The sequence below is a fragment of the Papaver somniferum genome, chromosome 11 (assembly GCF_003573695.1).
Source record: "Papaver somniferum cultivar HN1 chromosome 11, ASM357369v1, whole genome shotgun sequence".
Lineage (NCBI taxonomy): Eukaryota > Viridiplantae > Streptophyta > Magnoliopsida > Ranunculales > Papaveraceae > Papaver > Papaver somniferum.
Window position 1 is genome coordinate 48,815,664 of NC_039368.1, and position 12,329 is coordinate 48,827,992.

Below are 12,329 nucleotides of genomic sequence, written 5' to 3' on the forward strand. Positions count from 1 at the left end.
CAAAATATGGGAAAAGTATGGACCCATCGCCAAAACCAAGAAGGTCACTAGCCGGTTTGCGTTGGCCAAGCGTGTGGAGGAAGGTTTGTCTTTGATTGACGACATGTGAAAAGTGACTGGCCATACCATTTCCGAGGACGTGATATCAAGATGGAGGTTTCGTCACAATGTGTGTGTAGATCACAAGTTCAATGCTCCTTGGTTTGTTGAAGGTTTCTCGAGATCGAAAAGTTGCAGAACGAGGCGGCTGAGGGTCCTTCCGCGGACGAGATCGCACAGCAGGAGTCTGAGATTGAAAGGTTGTCCAGGAAGCTGAACCTGAAAAGGGAGGCTCTCGAAAGTGCGAGGGATGCTTTCTCCAAGAATAGCAAGTCGTTGATGGATAGTTTTCCTTGAATGCACTCCCGTCTTCTGAACTTTTTATTTAGTTTTTTTTTTTGAAAGGCAGATGAAACGCCCAATTTATGATTTGGTTTGAATTGATAGATAACTGTGATCTATGAGGGTTTTGGATTATTCTTTTTGGAATGAATTATTTTAGAATAATGTTGTCTTGGTTAAAATTGCAAGTGACGCAAACATCCCAGGAAAACCATGAAACCTCGAGCGTTGCGTGTCAGTAATGAACATGGGATGAAACATAACACGACTATCGGTTTTATCATTCCCGTGAAAACTTGAAGTAGTAAACCATGTATTTTGTCTAGGTAAGACTTACTCGGTTTTTCGGATCTCCTAACGAAAAATGAATCTTCCGAGTGTAAGTCCTAGTTTTGTAGGAAGCGCCGCCGCGACTGTGGAAAGTCCCCAGTCGTCCCTGAGTCACCTGATAACCGAGTCGTCGATCCCTGGGCGGATCATTTTCTTTTAACCTTTGGGAAGTCCCCAGTTATCCCTTATCGTGTCATGACTGGTAATCGGGCCGTCTGGTAACTGAGTCGTCGATCCCTGAGTGGATCGTTTGCTTTTACCGCCTTGATGTCTGGGTCGAAGTATGAGATCGATAGTTGGATATTCGTATTGTAACCGAGATATTAATCTCCCACTGTAGTCGCCAATTGTTTGAGGGTGAAAACAGTTTCTGCTGATTTTGGTAATTTCGAGTGTGTAGGTGAGAAACGAGTCTAAACCCTAAACAATGTACTGCAAGGAAGTACTTTGATTCGAGAGATCAATCTGTACAAATCCGACCTAAACCAATAAATGGCCATTCCAGACTTGCTTCAGTCACAAAGTGAAGGAGAAGGGTTGGTCTAGGGAGGGAAGCGAAGAGAGTGTTAAGACCAGAATAGTTGATTCGGGAAGAGTAGTTGTTTGACGACTTGTATCAGAAAGTAGAAAGCTAACAGATGATAAAGCTAACAAGTGATTTCTAAATGTTGTATTCTCCTGACTAAAACTTGTCCTTGGTTGAAAATAGGTGAGACCTATTATACAAGTCGACACGAAACGTACCCTGGTCTCATAAGAATTGGAAACAGTTGAGTAAATGGAAGAAAGCGATAATGGGTACCGCCTAGAATTGATGTTTCCATAATGAAGAAAACGTTTCACCATTACTCCTTGTATTTACTAGCCGCTTCATTCTTATGACACAATCTTGTAACGGGCGTAGTGTACACCGCACGCTGTAAACCGCCAGACCAATACGCTGATGAGCATTCCCCATTTTGTGACATGTTTTGATGTCTCGAGTTTTTTCGTGGAAAATGTGTAGCATGTTTCTACGTGTGGCGTGGCCAAAGGATTTGGATTTTGTAGCCAAGTTGGTGTCGTGACCAAAGAATAGGCATCGTATCCAGGTTGGTGCCGTGACCAGAGAGTTAGCATTGTAGCCAAGACATTGCCAAGATTCGTTTGGTGGCAGGTGTGTACGGATGACATATGCATCTCAGGAGAAAGGATAGTCGTAGACTGTTGCAACCCTTTATTTGGAAACCAGCGGAATGGTTGCAGCGCTTGCATGCTCTTGGCACGACCAAATTAGGGTTTCGGCATCGTGGCCTAGAGATTGCCACATATTGTTTGGTGGCAAGTTTGTGTGGATGAGAGTCAGATCTTAGGAGGAAGGGTGGCCGTTGATTGTTGCAACCCTTCGTTTTCAGCCAGCGGCATGTGGTAGGGCCGGCATGGCTTTGGCATATTTTGGGCGCGGCCAAAATTAGGGTTTTGGAAAACTGTGATGTTTGGCCTTGGGCCGGAAGTTGCCATGCGTTAGGTGGCAAACTTGGACGGCTGAGATCTGCATCTTAGATGGAAGGGTAGCCGTTGATTGTTGCAACCCTTCTTTTGGCAGCCAGCGACATGGTGGTAGGGCCGCATGGCTTTGGCGTGTTTTAGGCACGGCCAAAATTAGGGTTTTGGCATACACCGTGATGTTTGGCCTTGGGCCGGAAGTTTCCATGCGTTAGGTGGCGAACTTGGACGGCTGAGATCTGCATCTCGGATGGAAGGGTAGCCGTTGATTGTTACAACTCTTCGTTTGGCAGCCAGCGGCATGGTGGTAGGGCCGCATGGCTTTGGCATGTTTTATGCGCGTCCAAAATTAGGGTTTTGGCATAAACCGTGATGTTTGGCCTCGGGCCAGAAGTTGCCATGCGTTAGGTGTGCGAACATGGACGGCTGAGATTTGCATCTCAGATGGAAGGGTAGCCGTTGATTGTTGCAACCCTTTGTTTGGCAGCCAGCGGGATGGTGGTATGGCCGCATGGATTTTGCATGTTTTAGGAGCGGCCAAAATTAGGGTTTTGCATAAACCGTGATGTTTGGCCTTGGGCCGGAAGTTTCCATACGTTAGGTGGAGAACTTGGACGGCTGAGATCTGCATCTCAGATGGAAGGGTAGCCGTTGATTATTGCAACCCTTCGTTTGGAAGCCAGCGACATGGTGGTAGGGCCGCATGGCTTTGGCATGTTTTAGGCGCGGCCAAAATTAGGGTTTTGGCATAAACCGTGATGTTTGACCTTGGGCCGGAAGTTTCCTGTTAGGTGGCTAACTTGGATGGCTGAGATCTGCATCTCAGATGGAAGGGTAGCCGTTGATTGTTGCAACCCTTCGTTTGGCAGCCAACAGCATGGTGGTAAGGCCGCATGGCTTTGGCATATTTTAGGCGCGGCCAAAATTAGGGTTTTGGCATAAACCATGATGTTTGGCCTTGGTCCGGAAGTTACCATGCGTTAGGTGGCGAACTTTGACGGCTGAGATCTGCATCTCAGATGGAAGGGTAGCCGTTGATTGTTGCAACCCTTCGTTTGGCAGCTAGCGGCATGGTGGTAGGGCCGCATGGCTTTGGCATGTTTTAGGCGCGACCAAAATTAGGTATCAGCATAAACCGTGATGTTTGGCCTCGGGCCGGAAGTTGCCATGCGTTAGGTGGCGAACTTGGACGGCTGAGATATGCATCTTAGATGGATGGGTAGTCGTTGATTGTTGCAACCCTTCGTTTGGAAGCCAGCGGCATGGTGGTAGGGCCGCATGTCTTTGGCATGTTTTAGGCGCGGCCAAAATTAGGGTTTTGGCATAAACCGTGATGTTTGGCCTTGGGACGGAAGTTGCCATGCGTTAGGTGGTGAACTTTGACGGTTGAGATCTGCATCTCATATGGAAGGGTAGCCGTTGATTGTTGCAACCCTTCGTTTGGCAGCAAGCGGCATGGTAGTAGGGCCGCATGGCTTTGGCATGTTTTAGGCACGGACAAAATTAGGTTTCGGCATAAACCGTGATGTTTGGCCTCGGGACGGAAGGTTCCATGCGTTAGGTGGCGAACTTGGATGGCTGAGATATGCATCTCAGATGGATGGGTAGCCGTTGATTGTTGCAACCCTTCGTTTGGAAGCCAACGGCATGGTGGTAGGGCCGCATGGATTTAGCATGTTTTAGGCGCGGCCAAAATTAGGGTTTTGGCATAAACCGTGATGTTTGGCCTTGGGCCGGAAGTTTCCATGCGTTAGGTGGTGAACTTGGATGGCTGAGATCTGCATCTCAGATGTAAGGGTAGCCGTTGATTGTTGCAACCCTTCGTTTGGCAGCCAGCGGCATGGTGGTAGGGCCACATGGCTTTGGCATGTTTTAGGTGCGGCCAAAATTAGGATTTTGGCATAAACCGTGATGTTTGGCCTTGGTCCGGAAGTTGCCATGCGTTAGGTGGTGAACTTTGACGGCTAAGATCTGTATCTCGATGTAAGGGTAGTCATTGATTGTTGCAACCTTTCGTTTGGCAGCCAGCGGCATGGTGGTAGGGCCGCATGGCTGTGGCATGTTTTAGGCGCGGCCAAAACTAGAGTTTCGACATAAACCGTGATGTTTGGCCTCGAGATGGAAGTTGCCATGAATTAGGTGGCGAACTTGGACGGCTGAGATCTGCATCTCAGATGGAAGGGTAGCCGTTGATTGTTGCAACTCTTCGTTTGGAAGCCAACGACATGGTGGTAGGGCCGCATGGCTTTGGCATGTTTGGCATTGGGACGGAAGTTTCCATGCGTTAGGTGGCGAACTTGGATGGATGAGATCTGCATCTCATATGGAAGGGTAGTCGTTGATTGTTGCAACCCTTCGTTTGGCAGCCAGCGGCATGGTGGTAGGGCCGCATGGCTTTGGCATGTTTTAGGCGCGACAAAAATTAGGGTTTTGGCATAAACCGTGATGTTTGGCCTCGGGACGGAAGTTTCCATGCGTTAGGTGGCGAACTTGGACGGCTGAGATCTGCATCTTAGATGGAAGGGTAGCCGTAGATTGTTGCAACCCTTCGTTTGGAAACCAGCGGCATGGTGGTAGGGCCACATGGCTTTGGCGCGGAGATGTGGCTGGCATGGTATGCCATTGGCACTGTGGTGCGGCTGGCATGGTTGGCATGCCTTGGCGCGGATATGTGGCTGGCATGGCATGCCATTGGCACTGTGGTGCGGTTGGCATGGTTGGCATGCCTTGGCGCGGAGATGTATCATGGCATTGGAACATGTGGTGTGGCTGGCATGGTTGGCATGCCTTGGCGCGGAGGTGTGGCTGGCACGACATGCCATTGGCACATGTGGTGCGGCTAGCATGGTCGACATGCCTTGGCGCGGAGATGTGGCTGGCATGGTATTCCATTGGCACATGTGGTGCGGCTGGCATGGTTGGAATGCCTTGGCGCGGAGGTGTGGCTGGCACGGCATGCTATTGGCACATGTGGTGCGGCTGGCATGGTTGGCATGTCTTGGCGCGGAGGTGTGGCTGGCACGGCATGCCATTGGCACATGTGGTGCGGTTAGCATGGTCGGCATGCCTTGGCGCAGAGATGTGGCTTGCATGGTATTCCATTGGCACATGTGGTTCGGCTGGCATGGTTGGCATGCCTTGGCGCGGAGGTGTGGCTGGCACGGCATGCCATTGGCACATGGGGTGTGAGAATTAGGGTTTGGTATGTTTTTGGCACAATGACGTGGGAATTAGGGTTTGGCATGTCGAAACCCTAATTAGCATTAAAAAAGGTACCCCGTAAATTTCTCAGAGACGTATTGAAAGGCTCAATAAACGCATTTAGCGGAGCCATTATTACTCAGGTTATGTTTCTTTCCAGAGTGGCGTCACTGTTTGACTATGGTTTTACGATTTTAACCGTAAGCTAAAAAACACCATTACCAGTAGCGAAACTAGATATTGTGGAATCACAAACGATGAGACGAAGATGTTTGTGATTTCTTTTTATCTTGCCCTGTCGGAGATATAATCTAAGCTAATTATTCAATTGAACTTGTACGATAGAAAATTGCATGATCAGATCGCTCAACTACAAGAGAAGTAGTTTCGTCTGGCTTCACAATCCCAATGAAGTCTTTCAGTCGTTAACCTATAGGGTCTCAAGAAGAAACCTAAGGTTAAAGGAGAATCGACTCTAGCAAACCAACTAGTATCACACAGAAGGTGTGGGGATTAGTTTTTCCAGATGATAGATGTCTCCTTTATATAGTTTTCAAATCAGGGTTTGGAATCTAAGTTACCTCGGTAACAAAGCATTCAATATTCACCATTATATGAAAAACCTGATTCAACCAAGCTAATATCTTTCAACCGTTAGATCGAAACTTAGCTTGTCACACACACAAATGAAATGTATTCATTTAGGTTTGAGTAACCGTACCTAAACGTGTACACTTAGTTGGTTCACAAATAGTTAACCAATGGTTAGCCATATGAGCACTTTCATATTAACCGTATTCATCTTTCTCGTAACTAGTTCAAATGACTCATAAGAACTAGTTGAAGAGTTGTTCAATTGCTTAGGTCTTTATTCATAGACACAATTGAAACAAAAACGGTTTGATCCACTTGAATCAATTCATGAAAAATATATCCACGGTTTGCAAAGATTGCATTCCTTATAATTTATTGTTTTAAGTTCATGAACTACTGATTTGAGATATCACCAGCTTGAGTATGTGTACGGGTATGCGTACCTTAGCTACCGGATTTGAGGTTACAAAATCAGCAGAAATTTTCGGTTCGAAAACTTCCATGGGTACGCGTACCTAAGGTGACTGGTTTACAAGTTTGCAAACTACAAACCCAGCAGAAATTTTGTCTCCTTCACCAATACCACATGCACACATATGCACGCACTTGGCTTCCGGTTCATGGATTTATACACTAATGTGCGAACACACTATATATGCTTATATCCATAGATGGTAATCTCAACTCTACATTTCAATCATTGAAACATTCTTCTATAATGTTATAACAATCGTTATTCATGACTATCATCATCAAAGCTATTTTCAAGATTGAAACGTCATTATGACTTTCGTCACGGGTAAAGATGAAAATGGTTAAAGCGAAAGCTTGCCAACACATATTTCGAGAAAAAGATAGGCGAGTAAATTCGGCTCGAAATAGCAAATGTGTATGTATGAAAACTATCATACTTAAACGACTTTGTCTCAAGACTAGGAGATAGAATAGACTTTTGAGTGATAGATAAGTTCAAGTCTCCACATACCTTTTAGTCGGATGAATTTCCACCGGTTCCTCGAGTAGTTCTTCGTCTTCGTAAGATGATCGCCATGGAGTCTGGAGCTTCAACTACACTTGACTATCCTATACCGATACTTAGTCATAAGTAAACTAGAAATCAAGACATATAGTTTTGATCACTAATATTGAAAAACATGCTTGAGATAGCAACGCATGCGAGTTCGACCGAGCAATGCTCTAACAATCTCCCCCTTTGTCAATTTTAGTGGCAAAACTATCAATACATATGGATTACAAGAAAGATAAAACTAGAAAACCACTCCCCCTTACATAATGATCCGTAAAACACGTAAACCATATGTATTTGTAGTGTGAACTACATATTAATTCTCCCCCTTTTTGTCAATAAAATTGGCAAAGGTACGAAAACGGGATCCTTATGAAATTCTCATGGAGACACTTCAAGACCAAAGAAAAGTACATATCAACTTTATTTAGATGCAATCATGAATCCGAAGCTAAATGCATTCATCACGGAGTTTATAAAGATAACTCCTCAAATATTCCACAGCCGCACTCCCCACAAAGATATGAAAATTAAGCGCAAGTTCAAAAGAACTCTCCCCCATTTGATGTCATTCCCGAAAGAACAACAAGAGCGACCTTACTTTTACAAGAAAAGAAGGATTTCTTTAGACACCAAAAACCAAAAAAAAATGATTTTGTTATCCAAAAAAATTCTCAATCAAATTAACCACAAGAGAACCCATGATTAATGTAATCGTAATACACAACCAAAATAATCGCAAACGAATCTATGATTAGTTTAGTTGGAAATGCTCACAAAAGAAGACTTATGGAGCCACACAATATATACATAAAATATGGATCAGGGAAGAACAATACTGCGGAATATACAAGGATTCTTTCTATTTTCCATCATTATTTGCATAACGACATACAATAGACATAATACTTGTAAACAAAAGATTTTAACCTATCTTCCATCAAAGAATTGACATAATAGGCTTAACTTTTGTTTGTCAAAAGTTCATTCGTTCTTGTATCAATACATGCATATCGACATATAAACGAGATAACTTTTGACATCGTATGGGACAATAATAGTTTACGGACGCAAACACACATATCCTATAACATATTGCAATATATAAAATCATAAAGATTAATACTACAATCATCATCTTCCAAAAAATTTTTTAGAATTTAAACAAATAAACCTAAAAACAAGAAGATGAAAACGTTGGACATAGTTATGTGTACTCATAATAATGGATATTCCAAACTCTAGTTATTCTTCTAAACAAAAACAAGAATAAAATTCTCATAAGAAGATCTACTAGACATTAAGACCTTTGAAGAATTATTTATCGTCCCCGAACTCCTTGTCGTCAACAGACATTGGGACATAAGGTTCATGAAGATAGGAGTTAATATCAATAAACCTTCTTGGATGATGATGGCGAACCAGGGCCTTATGAATTTCCAATGATCTTAAAACACAATCCTTTATTTCTTGAATCTCTTTTCTTGCCAGCTTCAACTCTTCAAGAACATCAGAAAACTTCTGAGAGTTTGAAGGAACAGCCCTTGGCTTCCTCACATTCCTTCTTTTTGTTTTTAAAGTTGGAGACAATAGAGATTTCTCTTTTTCCTTAGTGATTGATAGCTTAACAATCATATTGATATCTTTCCTATCAGAAGACAAGGTGCTTGGAGTGTCCATGAAAGCACGGTTTTGAGAGAGGAGTTCACAATCAAACCTCAACAAGCAGTCTTAAGATATAAAGAGTATTAGAGAAGGAAAAAGGAATGTAGGGTTTTGAAACCTTTAAACAGGTTCGTACACGTCCAACTCACAACCCTATAAAGAGTAGAATTGTCAACAATAACCCTCTTCTTTTGGCAAAACGGTCTCTTCCAATATCAACAGTGATATGGAGGAATTCCAAAACCAATCAATTACAAAGATAAAAACAAAACCAAATTTTTTTATTTTTGAAGCCTAAGGTGTGCAAGATCTTGTCTCTTTTGAACAGGCACGTGAGACAAGATGCACAAGACAACACAATCAAGTTGTGTTGTGGTGAACAACAATTTGTCCACCATAACCCTTTTGGTTGGAATTCATGGAACCCTGCCTTTCCATATGTTTAGACCATGTTTTCTTCTCTAATGGCCTATATCTATCTTTGGAAACCAATTTCTTCGAGGAAGATAAGATCTTACATACCTCAGTTATTTTCTCCGCGAGTTTAAGCTTGGTATCTAGACGATCTGCTCTTCATTGAATCTTGTTGATATATCTCATCTTGTGTTTGTATTTGAAACACTTTGAAAACCCATGTCCCTTGAGAGAACAATAGGATCATGTCAACGCAATAGATGATTCAGGCGCCTTTGAAACGCAAGCTGCTAGGCACAAGGTAGATCCTGAAACATTAAACAAAGGGTTCCCAAAAGAAGGGTCTATTGATTATTCCATCTTGATTGGGTTCTCTTCTAAAATATTATCAAGATTGATGTATGTATTGCCACAATTATCAAAATCAATATTTTCACATAGAAGAGCAACACTTGATTTTTTGTCTTCATCAGAATCATAATTGTCAGACATCTCATCAAGTGTCGCAGCAAGACCTTTGGTCCCAGTGTATTTTCTACGGTTTGGGCACTCGTTTGCAAAATGACCAAAACCTTTACACTGGAAGCACTGAGGCATATCCTCGTCATTAGTTTCATCTGTGTCCTTGTTTTTGACTGATGATTTTGACTTATCTCTGGAGAACCATTTACTTCTCTTCAACATAAGATCTTTAAACTGTCTTGTGATCATCGAGACTGATTTGTCAAGATCTTCATCTGATGAATCTGTCTCAGAATGATCTTCTCCAGGGATATACACATTTTTACTTTTATCAAGTAATTTTGTATCTTTTAGTACTTTGAACGCAACATCCTTAGATTTGTATGAATGCTCGTGATCAAAGATCTTAAGCTTCCCAACCAGCGTATTTCTGGAGAGATTATCCAGGTTATTTCCATCAACGATGGCATGTATCTATATGGCAGCGATCTGAGACTTTTCATCACAATATCCTTTTCAGAAATGGTCTTACCCAATGCAAAAGATGCATTAACAATTTAAGATACTTTGTGATTAAACTCATCAAATGAATCTTCATCTGCCATACGAAGGTTTTTCTAATCGGAACTAAGGTTTTGAAGCCTAGCTTCCTTTTCACTAGTATTACATTCGAATGCGATTTCTAAGATATCCCACGCATCTTTAGACCTAGTGTAATTTGACATATGGTGTTGAAGATTTGGGGTAATGGCATGTATGATGGCATTCAAACCGTCGGAGTTTTACTTTGCAGCAAGTATCTCAGCAGCATCGTATTCGCCAATATTTTTTGGAACATTAACATTACCTACTGCAACAACGGGAGAATCATAGCCATTAACAACATATACCCATGATTGAAAATCACGCGCTTGAAGAAAAGATCGCATAAAAAATTTCCACCATAAGTAATTAGAGCTATCGAAGACTGATGGCACGTTAATAGAGATAACACCTCTGTCCATAGAGTCAGATCGCTACAAACACGGACTTGTAAGGTCTTTGACGTGTTTGCCTGCTCTGATACCAATTGAAAATGCGGGGGTACAACAACCTCACCCAATATTTCGATTAGCAATCTGTATGAACTAACTCCAATATACTTTCTAGAGAATCAACTAGACAGTCAGACTCAATCTAGAGGAAAGTATATCGAGGAGTTAATATCTCTCTCACTTGATTTGATCTTTACTCAAGCAAATAGAAATCTGCGAGTCTTTATCAAATACAATGATAATAACTTGGATGGTACCAAAGACCAATATCCAAGGATCAATCAATTTCCAATCAACAACCAAAGGTTGGATTTCACAATTGATCGATACAAAGCACAACCTGTGATATTTCAATTATATAACAAAATATAATGCGGAATAGAAATAACATATACACCAGAAATTTTGTTAACGAGGAAACAGCAAATGCAGAAAAACTTCGGGACCTCGTCCATATTGAACACCACACTGTATTAAGCCGCTACAGACACTAGCCTACAACAGACTAACTTCGGTATGGATTGTAGTTGAACCCTAATCAATATCAAACTGATTCAAGGTACAGTTGCGCTCCTTACGTCTCTGATCCCAGCAGGATACTACGCATTTGATTCCCTTAGCTAATCTCACCCATAACTAAGAGTTGTTACGACCCAAGGTCGAAGACTTGATAGACAAATCTGTCTCACACAGAAAAGTCTATAGAATTGAATAAATCTGTCTCCCACAGAAATACCCAAGAGTTTTTGTTTCGTCTTTTGATAAATCAAGGGTACATAATGTATATGTCCCTACTTTTGACTCCCAATAAATATATCCTTATACAACAATAAATATGTCCCTACTTTTTAATAACCTTATCCATTTAAAATTAGATTACCTTAATACCCTCATCCATATAATATTTTTCTTTATTTCAAAATGGAACAAATTTCTTCATCTACCACTTCACCACCACCACTAGCACCACCACCATTAGCACCAACACCATCAACATTCCACCACCACCGTTCAAAAACCACCACCTACCAACCGCCACCACCATTACACAACCAATAGTCCTCCATCACCACTAGTCCGCCGCCGTCGACACCACCACCACCTCCGCCGCCGTCGCCGCCACTGGTTCAGATATTTTTGTATCAACAACAGTAGTTGATCCAAATAAAAAAAGGATCAACATTAGAAATTGATCCAATTTAGGGGATCAACAACAGTAGTTAATCCAAAAAAAAGGATCAAAAATAGAAGTTGATCCAATTTAGGGGATCAACAACGGTAGTTGATCCAAAAAAAAGGATCAACATTAGAAGTTTATCCAATTTAGGGGATCAACAATGGTAGTTAATCCACTAAATTGGATAAACAATGAAAGTTGATCCATGTAAATGGAGTGAACTTGGAGTGAGTCGAACACGCATCATCTGACATGGAGTCAGTCATGCTACCATTGCACCACAAATTCAACATTTAAAGAGCTTTACATTTAAACTACAAACATGATTTAAACTACAAGCATGATTATACTAATCCAAAAAAATGTTGTCAACAATAGGAGTTGATCGGATCAACAACAGTAGTTGATCCCATAAAAATTGGGTCAACAATAGGAGTTGATCCATAAAAACATATCAACCGTACATGGAGTCACTCATGCTTCTGCAAAACTGAGGAGCAATATTCAACCAAATGAACCACTTTAGTCTACACGATGTACCACTAGGGACAAAGCGGCA